At 47.5% G+C, this 24,419-nt stretch overlaps 1 pseudogene; it reads left to right on the plus strand.

The window, feature by feature from the left end:
• The first annotated feature begins 406 nt into the window (after positions 1 to 406).
• On the plus strand, positions 407 to 23,945 carry LOC135535180 (rho guanine nucleotide exchange factor TIAM1-like; annotated as a pseudogene).
• The last annotated feature ends 474 nt before the right edge of the window (positions 23,946 to 24,419 follow it).

The raw sequence follows: 24,419 nt of genomic DNA on the forward strand, positions 1-24,419 counted from the left end.
TTTTCCCTGTCTCTCTTCTTCACTGGTAAATTAGGCCCTGCAAAAGACTAGTGTCCTGTCCAGGGGGTGTCCTGGTACATCAAGCTGTCTCACCCTACAGAAACAGGAGATAGACTAGTGTCCTGTCCAGGGGGTGTACTGTACATCAAAGCTGCCTCACACCACAGAAACCGGAGAGAGCCTTCTGCCATTCTGGGCCGTTCTGCCTCGGGAAAAGGCGATTTATTAAGTTTGACATCAGAGGGCTCTTTCCCTGTCTCTCTCTTCTTCACTGGTAAATTAGTAATGTCAGGGATGAAACTCTGATGAACACAGCGTAGCAGTGGAAACGCTGGTATCTGGTGTCATAGCCACAGTGGGTACAGCTCTTCTGTTCTCTACGTTTCTATGTGTCTTACTCTGCCAGCCAGCACCTCGCCTTACTCTGCCAGCCAGCACCTCGCCTTACTCTGCCAGCCAGCACCTCGCCTTACTCTGCCAGCCAGCACCTCGTCTTACTCTGCCAGCCAGCACCTCGTCTTACTCTGCCAGCCAGCACCTCGTCTTACTCTGCCAGCCAGCACCTCGCCTTACTCTGCCAGCCAGCACCTTGTCTTACTCTGCCAGCCAGCACCTCGCCTTACTCTGCCAGCCAGCATCTCGTCTTACTCTGCCAGCCAGCACCTCGTCTTACTCTGCCAGCCAGCACCTCGTCTTACTCTGCCAGCCAGCACCTCGTCTTACTCAGGTTTTGTGTTTTCGCTCCTCTAAAAATGAGACATTTCATCCACATCTGAACACAAACAGACATCACTGCTTACAGGCAGATAGATAGAAGACCTGTATTCTGATGTGACGTTCTATTTGTTTGTGTGTGTGTGTGTGTGTGTGTGTGTGTGTGTGTGTGTGTGTGTGTGTGTGTGTGTGTGTGTGTGTGTGTGTGTGTGTGTGTGTGTGTGTGTGTGTGTGTGTGTGTGTGTTGTGCACTGTTGCCGGAAGACATAATGCTTCTCTTTCTGTAACCCAGAAAGGTTTCGAGAGGTGCCTGCTTCGCTAGGCTGTGAAGAGGTTATTATCAATCTCCTAACTTCAGCGCTAGACAGGTCAGAGGTTACTATCAATCTCCTCTTCAGCGTTGGGCAGAGTCAGAGGTTACTATCAATCTCCTCTTCAGCGTTAGACAGGTCAGAGGTTATTATCAATCTCCTCTTCAGCGTTAGACAGGTCAGAGGTTATTATCAATCTCCTCTTCAGCGCTAGACAGGTCAGAGGTTACTATCAATCTCCTCTTCAGCTGTTAGACAGGTCAGAGGTTACTATCAATCTCCTCTTCAGCTGTTAGACAGGTCAGAGGTTACTATCAATCTCCTCTTCAGCTGTTAGACAGGTCAGAGGTTACTATCAATCTCCTCTTCAGCGTTAGACAGGTCAGAGGTTACTATCAATCTCCTCTTCAGCGTTAGACAGGTCAGAGGTTACTATCAATCTCCTCTTCAGCTGTTAGACAGGTCAGAGGTTACTATCAATCTCCTCTTCAGCTGTTAGACAGGTCAGAGGTTACTATCAATCTCCTCTTCAGCTGTTAGACAGGTCAGAGGTTATTATCAATCTCCTCTTCAGCGTTAGACAGGTCAGAGGTTACTATCAATCTCCTCTTCAGCGTTAGACAGGTCAGAGGTTATTATCAATCTCCTCTTCAGCGTTAGACAGGTCAGAGGTTACTATCAATCTCCTCTTCAGCGTTAGACAGGTCAGAGGTTACTATCAATCTCTCTTCAGCTGTTAGACAGGTCAGAGGTTACTATCAATCTCCTCTTCAGCTGTTAGACAGGTCAGAGGTTATTATCAATCTCCTCTTCAGCGTTAGACAGGTCAGAGGTTACTATCAATCTCCTCTTCAGCTGTTAGACAGGTCAGAGGTTACTATCAATCTCCTCTTCAGCTGTTAGACAGGTCAGAGGTTACTATCAATCTCCTCTTCAGCTGTTAGACAGGTCAGAGGTTATTATCAATCTCCTCTTCAGCGTTAGACAGGTCAGAGGTTATTATCAATCTCCTCTTCAGCGTTAGACAGGTCAGAGGTTATTATCAATCTCCTCTTCAGCGTTAGACAGGTCAGAGGTTACTATCAATCTCCTCTTCAGCTGTTAGACAGGTCAGAGGTTAATATCAATCTCCTCTTCAGCTGTTAGCACAGGTCAGAGGTTATTATCAATCTCCTCTTCAGCGTTAGACAGGTCAGAGGTTACTATCAATCTCCTCTTCAGCGTTAGACAGGTCAGAGGTTACTATCAATCTCCTCTTCAGCGTTAGACAGGTCAGAGGTTATTATCAATCTCCTCTTCAGCTGTTAGACAGGTCAGAGGTTATTATCAATCTCCTCTTCAGCGTTAGACAGGTCAGAGGTTATTATCAATCTCCTCTTCAGCGTTAGACAGGTCAGAGGTTACTATCAATCTCCTCTTCAGCTGTTAGACAGGTCAGAGGTTATTATCAATCTCCTCTTCAGCGTTAGACAGGTCTTCAGCTGTTCTTCATTATGTTCTCTGGTAAAACAGCTCTCCTGCATGCATCCCAAACGGCACCCTATTCCCTACATAGTGCACTACTTTTGACCAGGGCACTGAATAGGAAATAGGGTGCCGTTTGGGACACAACCATAGTGCACAAACACTCTTCTAGTATCAGTCATCGGTCTGGTCTTTCAGCACACTGTGTCGTGGACACCACAGAACACTCGGTCCTTTTGTGTTAACTTTGAGATGGGTCTTACAAAATAGTTTTGCTAAAAGACACGAAAGATGCTTTCAATCTCTAATTCTTCTTAGATCGGTTGCCTTATGCATTTAATTAGATGTGTGCTTCCTTAGGCGTGTTGCCTTGACATGAATTCCATGCCAAATTAATCACACCACATGTCTAATTATTTAAGTCTAAAGTCTATTCCTGGAAAACAGCACAGCACGCCAGCCTCTTTCACACAAGTCTATAGACTTTTTTAGCTGACAACGTCACCAAAAGAACGATTCAATGGGGCAAAGAAGGCTGTGTGTTGTGATTCTGGATGGCCAGATATCTTAGCAACAATGTGGAGAATCTTAGGTGACTCATTTCAGTGCGCCACCTCATGCGTGTGTTAACGCTCGCGGTAGCCGACGTCAACAAAACCTTTAAACAGGTCAACATTCGCAAAGCCGCTGGGCCAGACGGATTACCAGGACGTGTACTCAAGGCATGCGTGGACCAACTGTCAAGTGTCTTCACTGACATTTTCAACCTCTCCCTGACCAAGTCTGTAATACCTACATATTTCAAGCGGACCACCATAGTCCCTGTCCCCAAGGAAACAAAGGTAACCTGCCTAAATGATTACCGCCCCGTGGCGCTCACGTCAGTAGCCATGAAGTGCTTTGAAAGGCTGATCATGGCTCACATCAACAGCATTCTCCAATTCACATACCGCCCCAACAGATCCACAGATGATGCAATCGCACTCCACACTGCCCTTTCCCACCTGGTCAAAAGGAACACCTATGTGAGAATGCTGTTCATTGACTACAGCTCAGCGTTCAACACCATAGTGCCCACAAAGCTCATCACTAAGCTAAGGACCCTGAGACTAAACACCTCCCTCTGCAACTGGATCCTGGACTTCCCGACGGGCCGCCCCCAGGTGGTAAGAGTAGGCAACAACACGTCTGCCACGCTGATCCTTAACACTGGGGCCACCCAGGGGTGCGTGTGGTATTTAGTCCCCTCCTTGTATTCCCTGTTCACCTACCGACTGCGTGGCAAAACACGTATTCCCTGTTCACTCCAACACCATCATTAACTTTGCTGATGACACAGCAGTGGTAGGCCTGATCACGACAACGATGAGACGGCCTATAGGGAGGATGTCAGACACCTGGCCGTGTGGTGCCATGACAACAACCTCTCCTCAATGTGAGCAAGACAAAGAGCTGATTGTGTACGACAGGAAAAGACGGACGAACAGATCCCCATTAACATCGCCGGGACTGTAGTGGAGCAGGTTAAGAGTTTCTTGGTGTCCACATCACCAACAAACTATCATGGTCCTGGTGTCCACATCACCAACAAACTATCATGGTCCTTGGTGTCCACATCACCAACAAACTATCATGGTCCTTGTGTCCACATCACCAACAAACTATCATGGTCCTTGGTGTCCACATCACCAACAAACTATCATGGTCCAAACATACCAAGACATTTGTAAAGAGGGCACGGCAACACCTATTCCCCCTCAGGGAGACTGAAAGATTTAACATAGGTCCCTAGATCCTCAAAAAGTTCTACAGCTGTACCATCGAGAGCATCGTGACCGTTGCATCACCGCCTGGTATGGCAACTGCTCAGCATGTGACCGTAAGGCGCTGTAGAGGGTAGTGCTAACGACCCAGTACATCACTGGGGACAAGCTTCCTGCATCCAGGGACCTATATACTGAGCGGTGTCAGAGGAAAGCCCATAAAATTGTCATAGACTCCAGTCGCCAAGTTATAAGTCATCAAGTTATAGACTGTTTTCTCACGCACGGTAAGCGGTACCGGAGTGCCTAGTCTAGGACCAAAAGGCTCCTCAACTGCTTCTACCCCCCAGCCATAAGACTGCTGTACAATTCATCAAATCAACACCGGACAATTTACGTTTTGTACACTGCTGCTACTTACTGTTTATTATCTATGCATAGTCACTTCCCCCCCACCTTCATGTACAAATTACCTCAACTAGCCTGTACCCCAGCACACAGACTGGGTACCGGTGCCCCCTGTATATAACTTCCACACTGACTCTGAAAGCCTTCCCAGAAGAGGAGGCTGTTATAGCAGCAATGTTCCAACATCTAGTGGAAAGCCTTCCCAGAAGAGTGGAGGCTGTTATAGCAGCAATGTTCCAACATCTAGTGGAAAGCCTTCCAGAAGACTGGAGGCTGTTATATCAGCAATGTTCCAACATCTAGTGGAAAGCCTTCCCCAGAAGAGTGGAGGCTGTTAATTAAAGCAGCAATGTTCCAACATCTAGTGGAAAGCCTTTCCCAGAAGAGTGGAGGCTGTTATAGCAGCAATGTTCCAACATCTAGTGGAAAGCCTTCCCAGAAGAGTGGAGGCTGTTAATTAAAGCAGCAATGTTCCAACATCTAGTGGAAAGCCTTTCCAGAAGAGTGGAGGCTGTTATAGCAGCAATGTTCCAACATCTAGTGGAAAGCCTTCCCAGAAGAGTGAGGCTGTTATAGCAGCAATGTTCCAAACATCTAGTGGAAAAAGCCTTCCCAGAAGACTGGAGGCTGTTATAGCAGCAATGTTCCCACATCTAGTGGAAAGCCTTCCCAGAAGAGTGGAGGCTGTTAATTGAAGCAGCAATGTTCCAACATCTAGTGGAAAGCCTTCCCAGAAGAGTGGAGGCTGTTATAGCAGCAATGTTCCAACATCTAGTGGCAAGCCTTCCCTATAAGACTGGAGGCTGTTAATTGAAGCAGCAATGTTCCAACATCTAGTGGAAAGCCTTCCCAGAAGAGTTGAGGCTGTTAATTGAAGCAGCAATGTTCCAACATCTAGTGGCAAGCCTTCCCAGAAGAGTGGAGGCTGTTATAGCAGCAATGTTCCAACATCTAGTGGAAAGCCTTCCCAGAAGAGTGAGGCTGTTAATTAAAGCAGCAATGTTCCAACATCTAGTGGCAAGCCTTCCAGAAGACTGGAGGCTGTTATAGCAGCAATGTTCCTACATCTAGTGGAATGCCTTCCCAGAAGAGTGGAGGCTGTTAATGAAGCAGCAATGTTCCAACATCTAGTGGAAAGCCTTCCCAGAAGAGTGGAGGCTGTTATAGCAGCAATGTTCCAACATCTAGTGGCAAGCCTTCCCAGAAGAGTGGAGGCTGTTATAGCAGCAATGTTCCAACATCTAGTGGAAAGCCTTCCCAGAAGAGTGGAGGCTGTTATAGCAGCAATGAGGGGGAACCATTTCCATGTTAATGCCCATGATGTTGAAATGAGATGTCCGAGCAGGTGTCCACATACGGTCTATTTTAATGAGAAATAGGATGACTTTGCAGGGCATATTCATGTTTGTACATATAAATTAATTATATGTACCCATTTATTATTGAAGAATATAACTTTTATAAATGCCTCATGGGTTTAGTTCAACTGTCGTACCTCATCAGAACCCAAAATATAAGCTTGTTTTTATATTGATTTTAGGAATAGTTGTCAACAATCGAAGTCAACCCCATCTGCTTTGCCCCATGGTTGCGCACGCCGGTTTTGCTGCCAAACAACCCACCCATCTATTTCTGCACTAAATTTTTATAGGCCAACAATGCAGATTAACATCAAGTTATCTCCCTAGGGCAACATGGTCTCCAAGGCAACATGGTCTCCTAGGTAACATGCTGTATGTATTGTTTTGGTTTTGATTTTCTGAAAAGAGATCAATGCCATCAGGAAAACACAAGGAGAGAGAGAGAGATCAATGCCATCAGGAAAACACAAGGAGAGAGAGAGATCAATATCACCAGGAAAACACAAGGGGGAAGAGAGAGATCAATATCATCAGGAAAACACAAGGAGAGAGAGAGAGATATCATCATATATCATCAGGAAAACACAAGGAGAGAGAGAGATCAATATCATCAGGGAAAACACAAGGAGAGAGAGAGATCAATATCATCAGGAAAACACAAGGAGAGAGAGATCAATATCATCAGGAGAGAGAGATCAATATCATCAGGAAAACACAAGGAGAGAGAGATCAATATCATCAGGAAAACACAAGGAGAGAGAAGAGATCAATATCATCAAGGAAAACACAAGAAAACATGAGAGAGAGAGAGAGAGATCAATATCATCAGGAAAACACAAGGAGAGAAGAGATCAATATCAGGAAAACACAAGGAGAGAAGAGATCAATATCATCAGGAAAACACAAGGAGAGAGACAATATCATCAGGTGGGAAAACACAAGGAGAGAGAGATCAATATCATCAGGAAAACACAAGGAGAGAGAGATCAATATCCTCAGGAAAAAACACAAGGGAGGAAGAGATCAATATCACCAGGAAAACAAGGAGAAAGAGAGAGAGAGAGAGATCAATATCATCAGAAAAATACAAGGAGAAAGAGAGAGAGATCAATATCATCAGGAAAACACAAGGAGAGAGAGAGAGATCAATATCATCAGGAAAACACAAGGAGAGAGAGAGAGATCAATATCATCAGGAAAACACAAGAGAGAGAGAGATCAATATCATCAGGAAAACACAAGGAGAGAGAGAGAGATCAATATCATCAGGAAAACACAAGGGAGGAAGAGATCAATATCATCAGGAAAACACAAGGAGAGGAAGAGATCAATATCATCAGGAAAACACAAGGAGAGAGATAGAGATCAATATCATCAGGAAAACACAAGGAGAAAGAGAGAGATCAAATATCATCAGGAAAAACACAAAGAGAGAGATAGAGATCAATATCATCAGGAAAACACAAGGAGAGAGAGACTAATATCATCAGGAAAAACACAAGGGAGGAAGAGATCAATATCATCAGGAAAACACAAGGAGAGAGAGATCAATATCATCAGGAAAACACAAGGAGAGAGAGATCAATATCATCAGGAAAACAACAAGGAGAGAGAGAGATCAATATCATCAGGAAAACACAAGGAGAGAGAGAGATCAATATCATCAGGAAAACACAAGGAGAGAGAGAGAGATCAATATCATCAGGAAAACACAAGGAGAGAGAGAGATCAATATCATCAGGAAAAAACACAAGGAGAGAGAGAGATCAATATCATCAGGAAAACACAAATGAGAAAGAGAGAGATCAATATCATCAGGAAAACACAAGGAGAGAGAGAGATCAATATCATCAGGAAAACACAAGGAGAGAGGAGAGAGATCAATATCATCAGGAAAACACAAGGAGAGAGAGAGATCAATATCATCAGGAAAACACAAGGAGAGAGACAGAGATCAATATCATCAGGAAAACACAAGGAGAGAGACAGAGATCAATATCATCAGGAAAACACAAGGAGAAAGAGAGAGATCAATATCATCAGGAAAACACAAGGAGAGAGAGAGAGAGAGACTTATGACAGGCCAAAAATAGACGAATGAGTGCAAATGATTTTTTTAAAGCTCCCTTTCCATCTCTCTATCCTGCCTCTCCTGTCCTCGCTCCATCTCTCCATCCTGCCTCTGCCCGCTGCGTAGTCACCAATTGCCAGACGACCTCAGAGTTGGAGGAACTGAAGGAAACTTTCCTCCCTCCTGCCTGCCTCAAAGAGACTGATCAGGAGGGTAGAGAGAGGTAGAGAGAGGTAGAGAGAGGGTAGAGAGAGGTAGAGAGAGGTAGAGAGAGAGGTAGAGAGAGGTAGAGAGAGGTAAAGAGAGGTAGAGAGAGGTAGAGAGAGGTAGAGAGAGGGCAGAGAGAGGCAGAGAGAGTGTAGAGAGGGGTAGAGAGGGGGTAGAGAGGGTAGAGAGAGGCAGAGAGAGAGGTAGAGAGAGAGGTAGAGAGAGGTAGAGAGAGGGTAGAGAGGGGGTAGAGAGAGAGGTAGAGCGAGAGGTAGAGAGAGGTAGAGAGGGGTAGAGAGAGGTAGAGAGAGGGGGACGTGGCTGATGTAAACAGGTTGTCCTCTTTATTCATCTGTTCTTCTGATCCCTCCCTCCACCGCCTGCAGGACTGAGGTACAAAGTAGTCTTACCATTTTCTCCTTCCCCTCTCCATCCCTCTTCTCCATCCCTCTCTCTCTCTCCATCCCCTCTCTCTCTCATCACTCTCTCTCCATCACTCTCTGTCTCTCTCTCTCTGTCTCCCCTCTCATTTCATCTCTCTCCATCTCTCATTTTCTTCTCTCTCTCTCCATCTCATTTTCTCTCTCCATCTCTCATTTTCTCTCTCCATCTCTCATTTTCTCTCTCCATCTCTTTCCTCTCCATCCTCTCTCTCTCTACTCATTCTCTTCCTCTCCAACCCTCTCTCTCTCCTCTCCATCCATCCCTCCTCTCCATCTCCTCCTTCCATCTCTGTTCATTCTCTCTCTCCTTCTCCATCCCTCTCTCTCCTCTCCATCTCTACCTCATTATCTCCCTTCCATCCCTCTTCTCCTTCCATCCTCTCTCTCCTCTCCATCTCCTACCTCATTCTCTCCCCTTCCTCTCCCATCCCCCTCTCCTCTCCATCCCCCTCTCTGTCTTTCTCTCTCTGCAGAGTACGGGAGCAGGCTGCAGCATTCTGCCGCAGTCTCCATGACATGAATCCGTCTGAGTGTGCCACAAGTTCCTCCTCCCCCAGCCTGGAGTCGCCCGTCCTCTCCGCCCGCCACCGGCACCCGTCAGCTCTCCGACGCCGACAAGCTACGCAAAGTCATCTGTGAGCTGGTGGAGACCGAAACGTACCTATGTTAAAGTCAGTACTACATCTCTTGTGTGGGTTGTGGTGGGGGTATGGATGGGGTTGTGGGGGGGGGGTGTTTCTCCAAGTGAAGAAATCAGATGCATCTGACACTTGCTCCTTTGCAGACAGACAGACATACTGCCAACCCATTCTGTACAGGACAAATGGCAGACTGACTGACAGACATACTGCCAACCCCATTCTGTACAGGACAAATGTGACTGGGCAGAGTTATATCTGGGTTACAGATCGCAGCAATACGTAGTATATTGTATAACTGGGTTACAGAATATAGCGAAGCAATACCTATTACAGTATTATAACTGGGTTACAAAGAGCTCTGAGATATCAAAGAAAACCCACAATATAACCTCGATACATATGTAATCTGATCTAGCTAGAAACAGAGATAATAATATGTGATCTGATCTAATTAGAAACAGAGATATTAATATGTAATCTGATCTAGCTAGAAACAGAGATATTAATATGTAATCTGATCTAGCTAGAAACAGAGATATTAATATGTAATCTGATCTAGCTAGAAACAGAGATATTAATATGTGATCTGATCTAGCTAGAAACAGAGATATTAATATGTAATCTGATCTAACTAGAAACAGAGATATTAATATGTAATCTGATCTAATTAGAAACAGAGATATTAATATGTGATCTGATCTAGCTAGAAACAGAGATATTAATATGTAATCTGGTCTAACTAGAAACAGATATATTAATATGTGATCTGATCTAATTAGAAACAGAGATATTAATATGTAATCTGATCTAGCTGGAAACAGAGATATTAATATGTAATCTGATCTAGCTGGAAACAGAGATATTACTTGACAGAGATGTCATAATACTTTAACAAACCCAGTCAGAGAATAAAGGATCTTTACATGTGATTAGGAACAGTATTATTTTAATTCAACACTGTTGGTGTATAGTACAGTTGAATACCTTGGTTGTGATCAGAGATGTTGAATCTGCCATTTAAACCCGAGTGTATTCTATTCTCCCTGTCAGTGTGTATATATCCATTTATTTTTTTAAATTTTATTTAACCTTTATTGAACTGTCCTCGTGAGTGTGTGTCTGTTTGTGTTCAGCACTCTAATCAAGCCTGATTCACTCTTGTCTACGCAGGATCTTCATTGTCTCATCGGGAGGTATTTAACCCCGCTACAGAAGGAGACCTGCCTCACTCAGGATGAGGTATGACTGACACACACACACACACACACACATAATCCATACACACACAGGGAATCCATTCTGTAGCTTAAATATATCTGGCACTAAAATGTTTCTCAGAACGGCTGTTGCGTAACCGTGTACTGAGTGTGCTGTGTGTAGGAGAGGGAGGACGAGAGAGAGGGAGGACGAGAGAGAGGGAGGATGAGAGAGAGGGGAGGACGAGAGAGAGGGAGGACGAGAGAGAGAGGGGGAGGACGAGAGAGAGAGGGGGAGGACGAGAGAGAGAGGGGGAGGACGAGAGAGAGAGAGGGAGGACGAGAGAGAGGGAGGAGAGGGAGGACGAGAGAGGGAGGGGAGAGGGAGGACGAGAGAGAGGGAGGACGAGAGCGGGGGAGGACGAGAGAGAGAGGGGGAGGGACGAGAGGGAGGACGAGAGAGAGAGAGGGGAGGACGAGAGGGAGGACGAGAGAGAAAGAGGGAGGACAAGAGAGAGGGAGGACGAGAGAGAGAGAGAGGGAGGACAAGAGAGAGGGAGGACGAGAGAGGGAGGGAGAGGGAGGACGAGAGCGGGGGAGGACGAGAGAGAGCGGGGGAGGACGAGAGAGAGCGGGGGAGGACGAGAGAGAGAGGGGGAGGACGAGAGAGAGAGGGGAGGACGAGAGAGAGAGGGGGAGGACGAGAGGGAGGACGAGAGAGAGAGAGGGGAGGACAAGAGAGAGGGAGGACGAGAGAGAGGGAGGACGAGAGAGCGGGAGGACGAGAGAGAGGGAGAACGAGAGCGGGGGAGGGAGGATGAGAGCGGGGGAGGGAGGATGAGAGCGGGGAGGGAGGACGAGAGCGGGAGGACGAGAGAGCGGGGAGGACGAGAGAGCGGGAGGACGAGAGAGCGGGAGGACGAGAGAGGGGGAGGGAGGACGAGAGAGGGGGAGGGAGGACGAGAGCGGGGGAGGGAGGACGAGAGCGGGGAGGGAGGACGAGAGCGGGGGAGGGAGAGCGGGAGGACGAGAGAGCGGGAGGACGAGAGAGCGCGGGAGGACGAGAGAGCGCGGAGGACGAGAGAGCGCGGGAGGGCGAGAGAGCGCGGGAGGGCGAGAGAGCGCGGAGGGCGAGAGAGCGCGGAGGGCGAGAGAGCGGGAGGGCGAGAGAGCGGGAGGGCGAGAGAGCGGGAGGATGAGAGCGGGGAGGGAGGATGAGAGCGAGGGAGAGAGAGCGAGGGAGGACGAGAGAGAGCGAGGGAGGACGAGAGAGAGCGAGGAGGACGAGAGAGAGCGAGGAGGACGAGAGAGAGCGAGGGAGGACGAGAGAGAGCGAGGGAGGACGAGAGCGGGGGATTGAGGGAGAGGAGGATGTTTAAAGAGAGAAGGGAAAGTGACACTATGATGTTGATGGGACACAGATGGTTCTATTGCTTTAATAGGATCTCCTCACTTCAACACCCTCACTGGTGCGGCCAGAATGCAGCCTTATCTCCTATCTAGAGCACTATATAGGTAGTAGGATGCCATTTTTGAGATGCATACCTCTCAATGTAATTGGACTCTTGAGTTGTATGTAATTCATTGATGTATTGAGATATAATATATTTCCTTTGCTTTTGTGCGTCTCCAGCTGGACATTCTGGTTGGGAACCTGCCTGAGATGGTGGAGTTCCAGGTGGAATTCCTGAAGACTCTAGAAGACGGGACCAGATTGGTCCCAGACCTGGAGAAGCTGGAGAGAGTGGACCAGTTCAAGGTACAAAATAACAGCCTGCCTCGAACGATAAAATAACAGCCTGCCTCGAACGATAAAATAACAGCCTGCCTCGAAAGATAAAATAACAGCCTGCCTCGAACGATAAAATAACAGCCTGCCTCGAACGATAAAATAACAGCCTGCCTCGAACGATAAAATAACAGCCTGCCTCGAACGATAAAATAACAGCCTGCCTGGAACCAAAGAACGAACACCCTGCCTCGAAAATTAAGTGAAAGAGGGCTCTTCCTGGAACAACAAAATAACATGCTTCCTTAAATGAGATAAGGCTCTGCTTGGAACCAAAAAACAGCCTGGCTGGAACGAGTGTCAAACCTACATCTGGCATTTTAACTGTCCTCCGCTACCAAAACACATTGTGTAACCACGACTCTCTCCTCTCCATTTTAACTGTCCTCCGCTACCAAAACACATTGTTTAACCACGACTCTCTCCTCTCCATTTTAACTGTCCTCCGCTACCAAAACACATTGTTTAACTGTCCGGCCACTACCAAAACACATTGTGTAACCACGACTCTCTCCTCTCCATTTTAACTGTCCTCCGCTACCAAAACACATTGTTTAACCACGACTCTCTCCTCTCCATTTTAACTGTCCTCCGCTACCAAACACATTGTGTAACCACGACTCTCTCCTCTCCATTTTAACTGTCCTCCGCTACCAAAACACATTGTGTAACCACGACTCTCTCCTCTCCTTTTTAACTGTCCTCCGCTACCAAAACACATTGTTTAACTGTCCGGCCGCTACCAAAACACATTGTGTAAATCCACGACTCTCTCCTCTCCATTTTAACTGTCCTCCGCTACCAAAACACATTGTTTTACTGTCCTCCGCTACCAAAACACATTGTGTAACCATGACTCTCTCCTCTCCATTTTAACTGTCCTCCGCTACCAAAACACATTGTGTAACCACGACTCTCCTCTCCCATTTTAACTGTCCTCCGCTACCAAAACACATTGTGTAACCATGACTCTCTCCTCTCCATTTTAACTGTCCTCCGCTACCAAAACACATTGTGTAACCACGACTCTCCTCTCCATTTTAACTGTCCTCCGCTACCAAAACACATTGTGTAACCACGACTCTCTCTCTCCATTTTAACTGTCCTCCGCTACCAAAACACATTGTTTAACCACGACTCTCTCCTCTCCATTTTAACTGTCCTCCGCTACCAAAACACATTGTGTAACCACGACTCTCTCCTCTCCATTTTAACTGTCCTCCGCTACCAAAACACATTGTTTAACCACGACTCTCTCCTCTCCATTTTAACTGTCCTCCGCTACCAAAACACATTGTGTAACCACGACTCTCTCCTCTCCATTTTAACTGTCCTCCGCTACCAAAACACATTGTTTAACCACGACTCTCTCCTCTCCATTTTAACTGTCCTCCGCTACCAAAACACATTGTTTAACCACGACTCTCTCCTCTCCATTTTAACTGTCCTCCGCTACCAAAACACATAGTTTAACCACGACTCTCTCCTCTCCATTTTAACTGTCCTCCGCTACCAAAACACATTGTGTAACCACGACTCTCTCCTCTCCATTTTAACTGTCCTCCGCTACCAAACACATTGTGTAACCACGACTCTCTCCTCTCCATTTTAACTGTCCTCCGCTACCAAACACATTGTGTAACCACGACTCTCTCCTCTCCATTTTAACTGTCCTGCCGCTACCAAAACACATTGTGTAACCACGACTCTCTCCTCTCCATTTTAACTGTCCGGCCGCTACCAAAACACATTGTGTAACCACGACTCTCTCCTCTCCATTTTAACTGTCCGGCCGCTACCAAAACACATTGTGTAACCACGACTCTCCTCTCCATTTTAACTGTCCTCCGCTACCAAACACATTGTGTAACTCACGACTCTCTCCTCTCCATTTTAACTGTCCTCCGCTACCAAACACATTGTGTAACCACGACTCTCTCCTCTCCATTTTAACTGTCCTCCGCTACCAAAACACATTGTGTAACCACGACTCTCTCCTCTCCATTTTAACTGTCCTCCGCTACCAAAACACATTGTTTAACTGTCCGGCCGCTACCAAAACACATTGTGTAACCACGACACTCTCCTCTCCTTGTCAGAAAATCCTCTTCTCTCTAGGAGGTTCCTTCCTGTACTATGCAGATCGGTTTAAGATCTACAGTGCGTTCTGCGCCAGCCACACCAAAGTCCCCAAGGTGCTCGTGAAAGGTGAGTTAAACACAGTTGGTGTGTGTGTATCTGTGGTTGTGTGTGTGCGTGTGTGCGTGGTTGTTTGTGTGTGTGTGCGTGGTTGTTTGTGTGCGTGTGTGGTTGTGTGTGTGTGTGTGTGTGTGTGTGTGTGTGTGTGTGTGTGTGTGTGTGCGTGCATGGTTGTGTGTGTGTGCGTGCGTGGTTGTGTGTGCGTGCGAGGGCGTGCGTGTGTGTGTGTGTGCGTGGTTGTGTGTGTGTGTGCTTGGTTGTGTGTGTGTGTGCTTGGTTGAGTGTGTGTGTGCGTGGTTGTGTGTGCGTATGTGTGTGTGTGTGTGTGTGTGTGTGTGTGTGTGTGTGTGTGCGTGGTTGTGTGTGTATATATGTTTGTGTGTGTGTGTGTGTGCGTGGTTGTGTGTGTGCGTATGTGTGTATATATGTGTGTGTGTGTGTGTGTCCAAGGTGCTCATAAAGGGTTTATAAACCTGAAGCGTTCCCCTCACCTGGTTGTCGAGGTATTAATTGAGAGGAAAAAGGAAAAACCTGCCGACACAAGGCCCTCCAATGAGTGGCAGGGTAGCCTAGTGGTTAGAGTGTAGAGGCGGCAGGGTAGCCTAGTGGTTAGAGTGTAGAGGCGGCAGGGTAGCCTAGTGGTTAGAGTGTAGAGGCGGCAGGGTAGCGGTTAGAGTGTAGAGGCGGCAGGGTAGCCTAGTGGTTAGAGTGTAGAGGCGGCAGGGTAGCCTAGTGGTTAGAGTGTAGAGGCGGCAGGGTAGCCTAGTGGTTAGAGTGTAGAGGCGGCAGGGTAGCCTAGTGGTTAGAGTGTAGGGGCGGCAGGGTAGCCTAGTGGTTAGAGTGTAGAGGCGGCAGGGTAGCCTAGTGGTTAGAGTGTAGAGGCGGCAGGGTAGCCTAGTGGTTAGAGTGTAGAGGCGGCAGGGTAGCCTAGTGGTTAGAGGTAGGGGCGGCAGGGTAGCCTAGTGGTTAGAGTGTAGGGGCGGCAGGGTAGCCTAGTGGTTAGAGTGTAGGGGCGGCAGGGTAGCCTAGTGGTTAGAGTGTAGGGGCGGCAGGGTAGCGGTTAGAGTGTAGAGGCGGCAGGGTAGCCTAGTGGTTAGAGTGTAGAGGCGGCAGGGTAGCCTAGTGGTTAGAGTGTAGAGGCGGCAGGGTAGCCTAGTGGTTAGAGTGTAGAGGCGGCAGGGTAGCCTAGTGGTTAGAGTGTAGAGGCGGCAGGGTAGCCTAGAGGTTAGAGTGTAGAGGCGGCAGGGTAGCCTAGTGGTTAGAGTGTAGAGGCGGCAGGGTAGCGGTTAGAGGTAGAGGCGGCAGGGTAGCCTAGTGGTTAGAGTGTAGAGGCGGCAGGGTAGCCTAGTGGTTAGAGTGTAGAGGCGGCAGGGTAGCCTAGTGGTTAGAGTGTAGAGGGCGGCAGGGTAGCCTAGTGGTTAGAGTGTAGAGGCGGCAGGTAGCCTAGTGGTTAGAGTGTAGAGGCGGCAGGGTAGCCTAGTGGTTAGAGTGTAGAGGCGGCAGGGCAGCGGTTAGAGTGTAGAGGCGGCAGGGTTGCCTAGTGGTTAGAGTGTAGAGGCGGCAGGGTAGCCTAGTGGTTAGAGTGTAGAGGCGGCAGGGTAGCCTAGTGGTTAGAGTGTAGAGGCGGCAGGGTAGCGGTTAGGAGGTAGAGGCGGCAGGGTAGCCTAGTGGTTAGAGTGTAGAGGCGGCAGGGTAGCCTAGTGGTTAGAGTGTAGAGGCGGCAGGGTAGCCTAGTGGTTAGAGGTAGAGGCGGCAGGGTAGCCTAGTGGTTAGAGGTAGAGGCGGCAGGGTAGCCTAGTGGTTAGAGTGTAGAGGCGGCAGGGTAGCCTAGTGGTTAGAGTGTAGAGGCGGCAGGGCAGCCTAGTGGTTAGAGTGTAGAGGCGGCAGGGTAGCCTAGTGGTTAGAGTGTAGGGGCGGCAGGGTAGCCTAGTGGTTAGAGTGTAGGGGCGGCAGGGTAGCCTAGTGGTTAGAGTGTAGGGGCGGCAGGGTAGCCTAGTGGTTAGAGTGTAGGGGCGGCAGGGTAGCCTAGTGGTTAGTGTAGGGGGCGGCAGGGTAGCCTCGTGGTTAGAGTGTAGAGGCGGCAGGGTAGCCTAGTGGTTAGAGTGTAGAGGCGGCAGGGTAGCCTAGTGGTTAGAGTGTAGAGGCGGCAGGGTAGCCTAGTGGTTAGAGTGTAGAGGCGGCAGGGTAGCCTAGTGGTTAGAGGAAGGAAGTAACCGAACGGTTGCAAGTTCAAACCCCGAGCTGACAAGGTACAAATCTGTCAATCTGCCCCTGAACAAGGCAGTTAACCCACTGTTCCTATAAATATTTGTTCTCAACTGACTTGGTTAAATAAAGGTAAATAAAAATGAGTTTGACACCCCTGACGCAAGAGCATGGTAGCAGCAAACATTCAGGGGGACTTCTCTATGTCGGATGTTATTTAATTATCCAGCTCCTCTGAAACACTTGGATGTTGTGTGTGTAAAACCTCCTCCTCCCCCTCTCATTGCACATCCAGCTAAGACCGATGCCGACTTCAAGGCGTTTCTGGAAGAGAGGAACCCCAAACAGCAACACTCCTCAACCCTGGAGTCCTACCTGATCAAACCCATCCAGAGAGTTCTGAAGTACCCACTACTACTGAGAGAGCTGTACTCACTGACGGACCCTGATAGTGAAGAACACTATCACCTGAATGGTAAGGAGGGAGGGGGGGAGGGGTGTGTCCTATAGTACCCACTACTACTGAGAGAGCTGTACTCACTGACGGACCCTGATAGTGAAGAACACTATCACCTGAATGGTAAGGAGGGAGAGAGGGAGGGAGGGGTGTGTCCTATAGTACCCACTACTACTGAGAGAGCTGTACTCACTGACGGACCCTGATAGTGAAGAACACTATCACCTGAATGGTAAGGAGGGTGGTTGGGTGGGTAATGGGTGTCAGGGTGGTTGGGTGAGTAATAGTTGGGAGGGTAGTTGGGTGGGTAATGGGTGGTTGGGTGGGTAATGGGTGGCAGGGTGGTTGGGTGAGTAATGGGTGGGAGGGTGGTTGAGTGGGTAATAGGTGGAGGGTGGTTGGGTGGGTAATATTTGGGAGGGTAGTTGGGGGGTAATGTGTGGGAGGGTGGTTGGGTGGGTAATAGTTGGGAGGGTAATTGGGTGGGAGGGTGGTTGGGTGGGTAATAGGTGGGAGGGTGGTTGGGTGGGTAATAGTTGGGTGGGTAGTTGGGTGGGTAATGGGTGGGAGGGTGGTTGGGTGGGTAATATTTGGGAGGGTAGTTGGGTGGGTAATGTGGGAGGGTGGTTGGGTGGGTAATAGTTGGGAGGGTAATTGGGTGGGAGGGTGGTTGGGTGGGTAATGGGTGGCAGGGTGGGTAATGGGTGGCAGGGTGGGTAATGGGTGGCAGGGTGGGTAATGGGTGGCAGGGTGGGTAATGGGTGGCAGGGTGGGTAATGGGTGGCAGGGTGGCTGGGTGGGTAATAGTTGGGTGGGTAATGGGTGGGTAATGGGTGGGAGGGTGGTTTGGTGGGTAATGGTTGGGTGGGAGGGTGGGTAATAGTGGGAGGGTGGTTGGGTGGGTTGGTAATGGGTGGGTGGGTGGGTGGGTCATGTGAGAGAGCATTACCATAAGGCCAGCATTTATTTCCATGTTTTATTTAACTAGGCTAGTGTGTGTGTGTGTGTGTGTGTGTGTGTGTGTGTGTGTGTGTGTGTGTGTGTGTGTACGTATCCTTATTTAATCAATGGTGAAATGGGTGTACTGCACACTACTTCTTGGCAACATTAAGATGAATACATGTAGTCATTGTGACAGTGAGTCATTTCCTCTAGTAGATTATACTAACAGCGCTTCTCTTCGCTCTCCTTCCTGTCCAGTCGCTATGAAGGCCATGAACAAGGTGGCCAGTCACATCAATGAGATGCAGAAGATCCACGAGGAGTTTGGGTTGGTGTTTGACCAGCTCATAGCGGAGCAGAGTGGAGACAAGAAAGAGGTACGTTGGTGGTGTTGTAAGAAGAGGTACAGTGGTGGTGGTGTTGTAAGGAGAGGTACAGTGGTGTTGTAAGAAGAGGTACAGTGGTGGTGGTGTAAGAAGAGGTACAGTGGTGGTGGTGTTGTAAGAAGAGGTACAGTGGTGGTGGTGTTGTAAGGAGAGGTACAGTGGTGGTGTTGTAAGAAGAGGTACAGTGGTGGTGGTGTAAGAAGAGGTACAGTGGTGGTGGTGTTGTAAGAAGAGGTACAGTGGTGGTGGTGTTGTAAGAAGAGGTACAGTGGTGGTGTTGTAAGAAGGGGTACGGTGGTGGTGTTGTAACATGGTTGTGTTGTGACATGGTTGTGTTGTATCATGGTTGTGTTGTGACATGGTTGTGTTGTAACATGGTTGTGTTGTAACATGGTTGTGTTGTAACATGGTTGTGTTGTCTCATGGTTGTATTGTCTCATGGTTGTGTTGTGACATGGTTGTGTTGTGACATGGTTGTGTTGTAACATGGTTGTGTTGTAACATGGTTGTGTTGTAACATGGCTGTGTTGTGTCATGTTTGTGTTCTAACATGGTTGTGTTGTATCATGGTTGTGTTGTATCATGGTTGTGTTGTAACATGGTTGTGTTGTAACATGGCTGTGTTGTATCATGTTGTGTTGTATCATGGTTGTGTTGTGACATGGTTGTGTTGTATCATGAGTGTAACATGGTTGTGTTGTATCATGGTTGTGTTGTATCATGGTTGTGTTGTGACATGGTTGTATTGTATCATGGTTGCTTGTGACATGATTGTGTTGTATCATGTGTGTGACATGGTTGTGTTGTATCATGGTTGTGTTGTGACATGGTTATGTTGTAACATGGCTGTGTTGTATCATGGTTGTGTTGTGACATGGTTGTGTTGTGACATGGTTGTGTTGTGACATGGTTGTGTTGTAACATGGGTGTATCATGGTTGTGTTGTATCATGGTTGTGTTGTATCATGGTTGTGTTGTAACATGGTTGTGTTGTATCATCGTTGTGTTGTATCATGGTTGGAACATGGTTGTGTTGTATCATGGTTGTGTTGTATCATGGGTGTAACATGGTTGTGTTGTATCATGGTTGTGTTGGAACATGGCTGTGTTGTATCATGGTTGTGTTGTATCATCGTTGTGTTGTATCATGGGTGTAACATGGTTGTGTTGTAACATGGTTGTGTTGTAACATGGTTGTGATGTGACATGGTTGTGTTGTGACATGGTTGTGTTGTTTCATGGGTGTAACATGGTTGTGTTGTATCATGGTTGTGTTGTATCATGGTTGTGTTGTAACATGGTTGTGTTGTAACATGGTTGTGTTGTGACATGGTTGTGTTGTAACATGGTTGTGTTGTATCATGGTTGTGTTGGAACATGGGTGTAACATGGTTGTGTTGTATTATGGTTGTGTTGTATCATGGTTGTGTTGTAACATGGTTGTGTTGTCTCATGGTTGTGTTGTCTCATTGTTGTGTTGTCTCATGAGTGTAACATGGTTGTGTTGTAACATGGTTGTGTTTTAACATGGCTGTGTTGTGACATGGTTATGTTGTGACATGGTTGTGTTGTGACATGGTTGTGTTGTATCATGGTTGTGTTGTATCATGGTTGTGTTGTATCATGGTTGTGTTGTGACATGGTTGTGTTGTGACATGGTTGTGTTGTATCATGGTTGTGTTGTATCATGGTTGTGTTGTAACATGGCTGTGTTGTAACATGGCTCTATCATGGTTGTGTTGTATCATGGTTGTGTTGTAACATGGTTGTGTTGTGACATGGTTGTGTTGTATCATGGTTGTGTTGTATCATGGTTGTGTTGTAACATGGCTGTGTTGTAACATGGCTCTATCATGGTTGTGTTGTAACATGGTTGTGTTGTGTCATGGTTGTGTTGTAACATGGTTGTGTTGTAACATGGTTGTAACATGGTTGTGTTGTGACATGGTTGTGTTGTAACATGGCTGTATCATGGCTGTGTTGTAACATGGCTGTGTTGTAACATGGTGCTGTGTTGTAACATGGCTGTATCATGGTCGTGTTGTAACATGGTTGTGTTGTAACATGGTTGTAACATGGTTGTGTTGTAACATGGTTGTGTTGTGTCATGGTTGTGTTGTGACATGGTTGTGTTGTAACATGTTTGTAACACGGCTGTGTTGTAACATGGCTGTGTTGTGTGTTGTAGGTTGCTGATCTGTCGATGGGTGACTTGCTGCTCCACACCAGCGTAGCCTGGATCAACCCTCCCTCCTCCCTGGGCAATGGAAGAAAGAACCCCAACTGGCTGCATTCAGTATGTTAAGGACAATACCCTGTGTGCATCCTAATACCTAATGGCCTACTCAGAACAATGCAGCTAATGGGGTTCTAGTTCTAGAACAGGATGAATCTACTCAGAACCATGCAGCTGATGGGGTTCTAGTTCTAGAACAGGATGAATCTACTCAGAACCATGCAGCTGATGGGGTTTTAGTTCTAGAACAGGATGAATCCACTCAGAACCATGCAGCTAATGGGGTTCTCGTTCTAGAACAGGATGAATCCACTCAGAACCATGCAGCTAATGGGGTTCTAGTTTTAGAACAGGATGAATCCACTCAGAACCATGCAGCTGATGGGGTTCTAGTTCTAGAACAGGATGAATCCACTCAGAACCATGCAGCTAATGGGGTTCTAGTTTTAGAACAGGATGAATCTACTCAGAACCATGCAGCTAATGGGGTTTTAGTTCTAGAACAGGATGAATCTACTCAGAACCATGCAGCTAATGGGGTTCTAGTTCTAGAACAGGATGAATCCACTCAGAACCATGCAGCTAATGGGGTTTTAGTTCTAGAACAGGATGAATCTACTCAGAACCATGCAGCTAATGGGGTTCTAGTTCTAGAACAGGATGAATCCACTCAGAACCATGCAGCTGATGGGGTTCTAGTTCTAGAACAGGATGAATCTACTCAGAACCATGCAGCTGATGGGGTTTAGTTCTAGAACAGGATGAATCCACTCAGAGCCATGCAGCTGATGGGGTTTTAGTTCTAGAACAGGATGAATCCACTCAGAACCATGCAGCTGATGGGGTTTTAGTTCTAGAACAGGAGGAATCTACTCAGAACCATGCAGCTGATGGGGTTTTAGTTCTAGAACAGGATGAATCCACTCAGAACCATGCAGCTGATGGGGTTTTAGTTCTAGAACAGGAGGAATCTACTCAGAACCATGCAGTTGATGGGGTTCTAGTTCTAGAACAGGAGGAATCTACTCAGAACCATGCAGCTGATGGGGTTCTCGTTCTAGAACAGGATGAATCTACTCAGAACCATGCAGCTGATGGGGTTCTAGTTCTAAACAGGATGAATCCACTCAGAACCATGCAGCTGATAGGGTTTTAGTTCTAGAACAGGAGGAATCTACTCAGAACCATGCAGCTGATGGGGTTCTCGCTCTAGAACAGGATGAATCTACTCAGAACCATGCAGCTGATGGGGGTTCTAGTTCTAGAACAGGATGAATCTACTCAGAGCCATGCAGCTAATGGGGTTCTAGTTCTAGAACAGGATGAATCTACTCAGAACCATGCAGCTGATGGGGTTCTAGTTCTAGAACAGGATGAATCCACCAGAGCCATGCAGCTAATGGGGTTCTAGTTCTAGAACAGGATGAATCCACCCAGAACCATGCAGCTGATGGGGTTCTAGTTCTAGAACAGGATGAATCTACTCAGAGTCATGCAGCTAATGGGGTTTTAGTTCTAGAACAGGATGAATCTACTCAGAACCATGCAGCTAATGGGGTTTTAGTTCTAGAACAGGATGAATCCACTCAGAACCATGCAGCTAATGGGGTTCTAGTTCTAGAACAGGATGAATCTACTCAGAGCCATGCAGCTAATGGGGTTTTAGTTCTAGAACAGGATGAATCTACTCAGAACCATGCAGCTGATGGGGTTCTAGTTCTAGAACAGGATGAATCTACTGAGCCATGCAGCTAATGGGTTTTAGTTCTAGAACAGGATGAATCCACTCAGAACCATGCAGCTAATGGGGTTTTAGTTCTAGAACAGGATGAATCCACTCAGAGCCATGCAGCTAATGGGGTTTTAGTTCTAGAACAGGATGAATCTACTCAGAACCATGCAGCTGATGGGGTTCTAGTTCTAGAACAGGATGAATCTACTCAGAGCCATGCAGCTAATGGGGTTTTAGTTCTAGAACAGGATGAATCTACTCAGAACCTTGCAGCTAATGGGGTTCTCGTTCTAGAACAGGATGAATCACTCAGAACCATGCAGCTAATGGGGTTCTAGAACAGGATGAATACACTCAGAACCATGCAGATAATGTGATTCTAGTTCTAGAACAGGAGGAATCTACTCAGAACCTTGCAGCTAATGGGGTTCTAGAACAGGATGAATACACTCAGAACCATGCAGATAATGTGATTCTAGTTCTAGAACAGGAGGAATCTACTCAGAACCTTGCTGCTAATGGGGTTCTAGTTCTAGAACAGGAGGAATCTACTCAGAACCTTGCAGCTAATGGGGTTCTAGAACAGGAGGAATCTACTCAGAACCTTGCTGCTAATGGGGTTCTAGTTCTAGAACAGGAGGAATCTACTCAGAACCTTGCAGCTAATGGGGTTCTAGTTCTAGAACAGGATGAATCTACTTAGATCCTTCTCTAGATCACTCTTAGACTGGCTGTCTGTTAGTTAAGGATACATGTACCACTCTGTCTAATGACAATGTCCCCTATTCCCTATATAGTGCACAACTTTTGACCACAGCCAATTTGGGACTGAGTGCAAACTTAATAACTCACTGATCCCATAATAATATATTATGGTTACTTGTGTATTTGAAAAGTATTACTCAAACAATGAAGTGGTTTTGAGAAATCAGTGCGAGAAGTCTTTCTGCTAACCATTCTTCTTCGTTCAGTCTTCAAAACAGCCGTGGTGTTTGTGTGCAAGGATGGCTCCAAGCAGAAGAAGAAAATGGTGAGTTCCATCGCTCTGATGACATCATGGTTGGGGTCAGGTGCGTGTTGGTCTGTAGGGGGGCGTATCTAAGGTCTGTCTGTGTGTCTCTCAGGGTGGCTTCCATCGAGCATCTGTTTGTCTGTAGGGGGGTGTATCTGAGGTCTGTCTGTAGGGGGGCGTGTCTAAGGTCTGTCTGTAGGGGGGCGTGTCTAAGGTCTGTCTGTGTCTCTCAAGGTGGCTCCCATCGAGCATCTGTCTGTCTGTCTGGGGGGCGTATCTAAGGTCTGTCTGTGTGTCTCTCAGGGTGGCTCCCATCGAGCGTCGTCAGTCTGTAGGGGGGCTTGTCTAAGGTCTGTCTGTAGGGGGTGTGTCTAAGGTCTGTCTGTGGGGGCGTGTCTAAGGTCTGTCTGTGTCTCTCAGGGTGGCTCCCATTGAGCATCTGTCTGTCTGTAGGGGGGCGTGTCTAAGGTCTGTCTGGGGGCGTGTCTAAGGTCTGTCTGTGTCTCTCAGGGTGGCTCCCATCGAGCATCTGTCTGTCTGTAGGGGGCGTGTCTAAGGTCTGTCTGTGTCTTCCCTCAAGGTGGCTCCATCGAGCATCTGTCTGTCTGTAGGGGGCGTGTCTAAGGTCTGTCTGTGTCTCTCAGGGTGGCTCCATCGAGCATCTGTCTGTCTGTAGGGGGGCGTGTCTAAGGTCTGTCTGTAGGGGGCGTGTCTAAGGTCTGTCTGGGGGCGGTCTAAGGTCTGTCTGGGGCGGTCTAAGGTCTGTAGGGGCGTGTCTAAGGTCTGTCTGTGTCTCTCAGGGTGGTTCCCATCGAGCGGCCACAGTCTCGTCTGAAGACAAGGACCCATTCCGTCCGTCCACATGATCTCCACAGACACGCT

This window comes from Oncorhynchus masou, unplaced genomic scaffold (genome assembly GCF_036934945.1).
Source record: "Oncorhynchus masou masou isolate Uvic2021 unplaced genomic scaffold, UVic_Omas_1.1 unplaced_scaffold_4575, whole genome shotgun sequence".
In the NCBI taxonomy this organism is placed as follows: domain Eukaryota; kingdom Metazoa; phylum Chordata; class Actinopteri; order Salmoniformes; family Salmonidae; genus Oncorhynchus; species Oncorhynchus masou.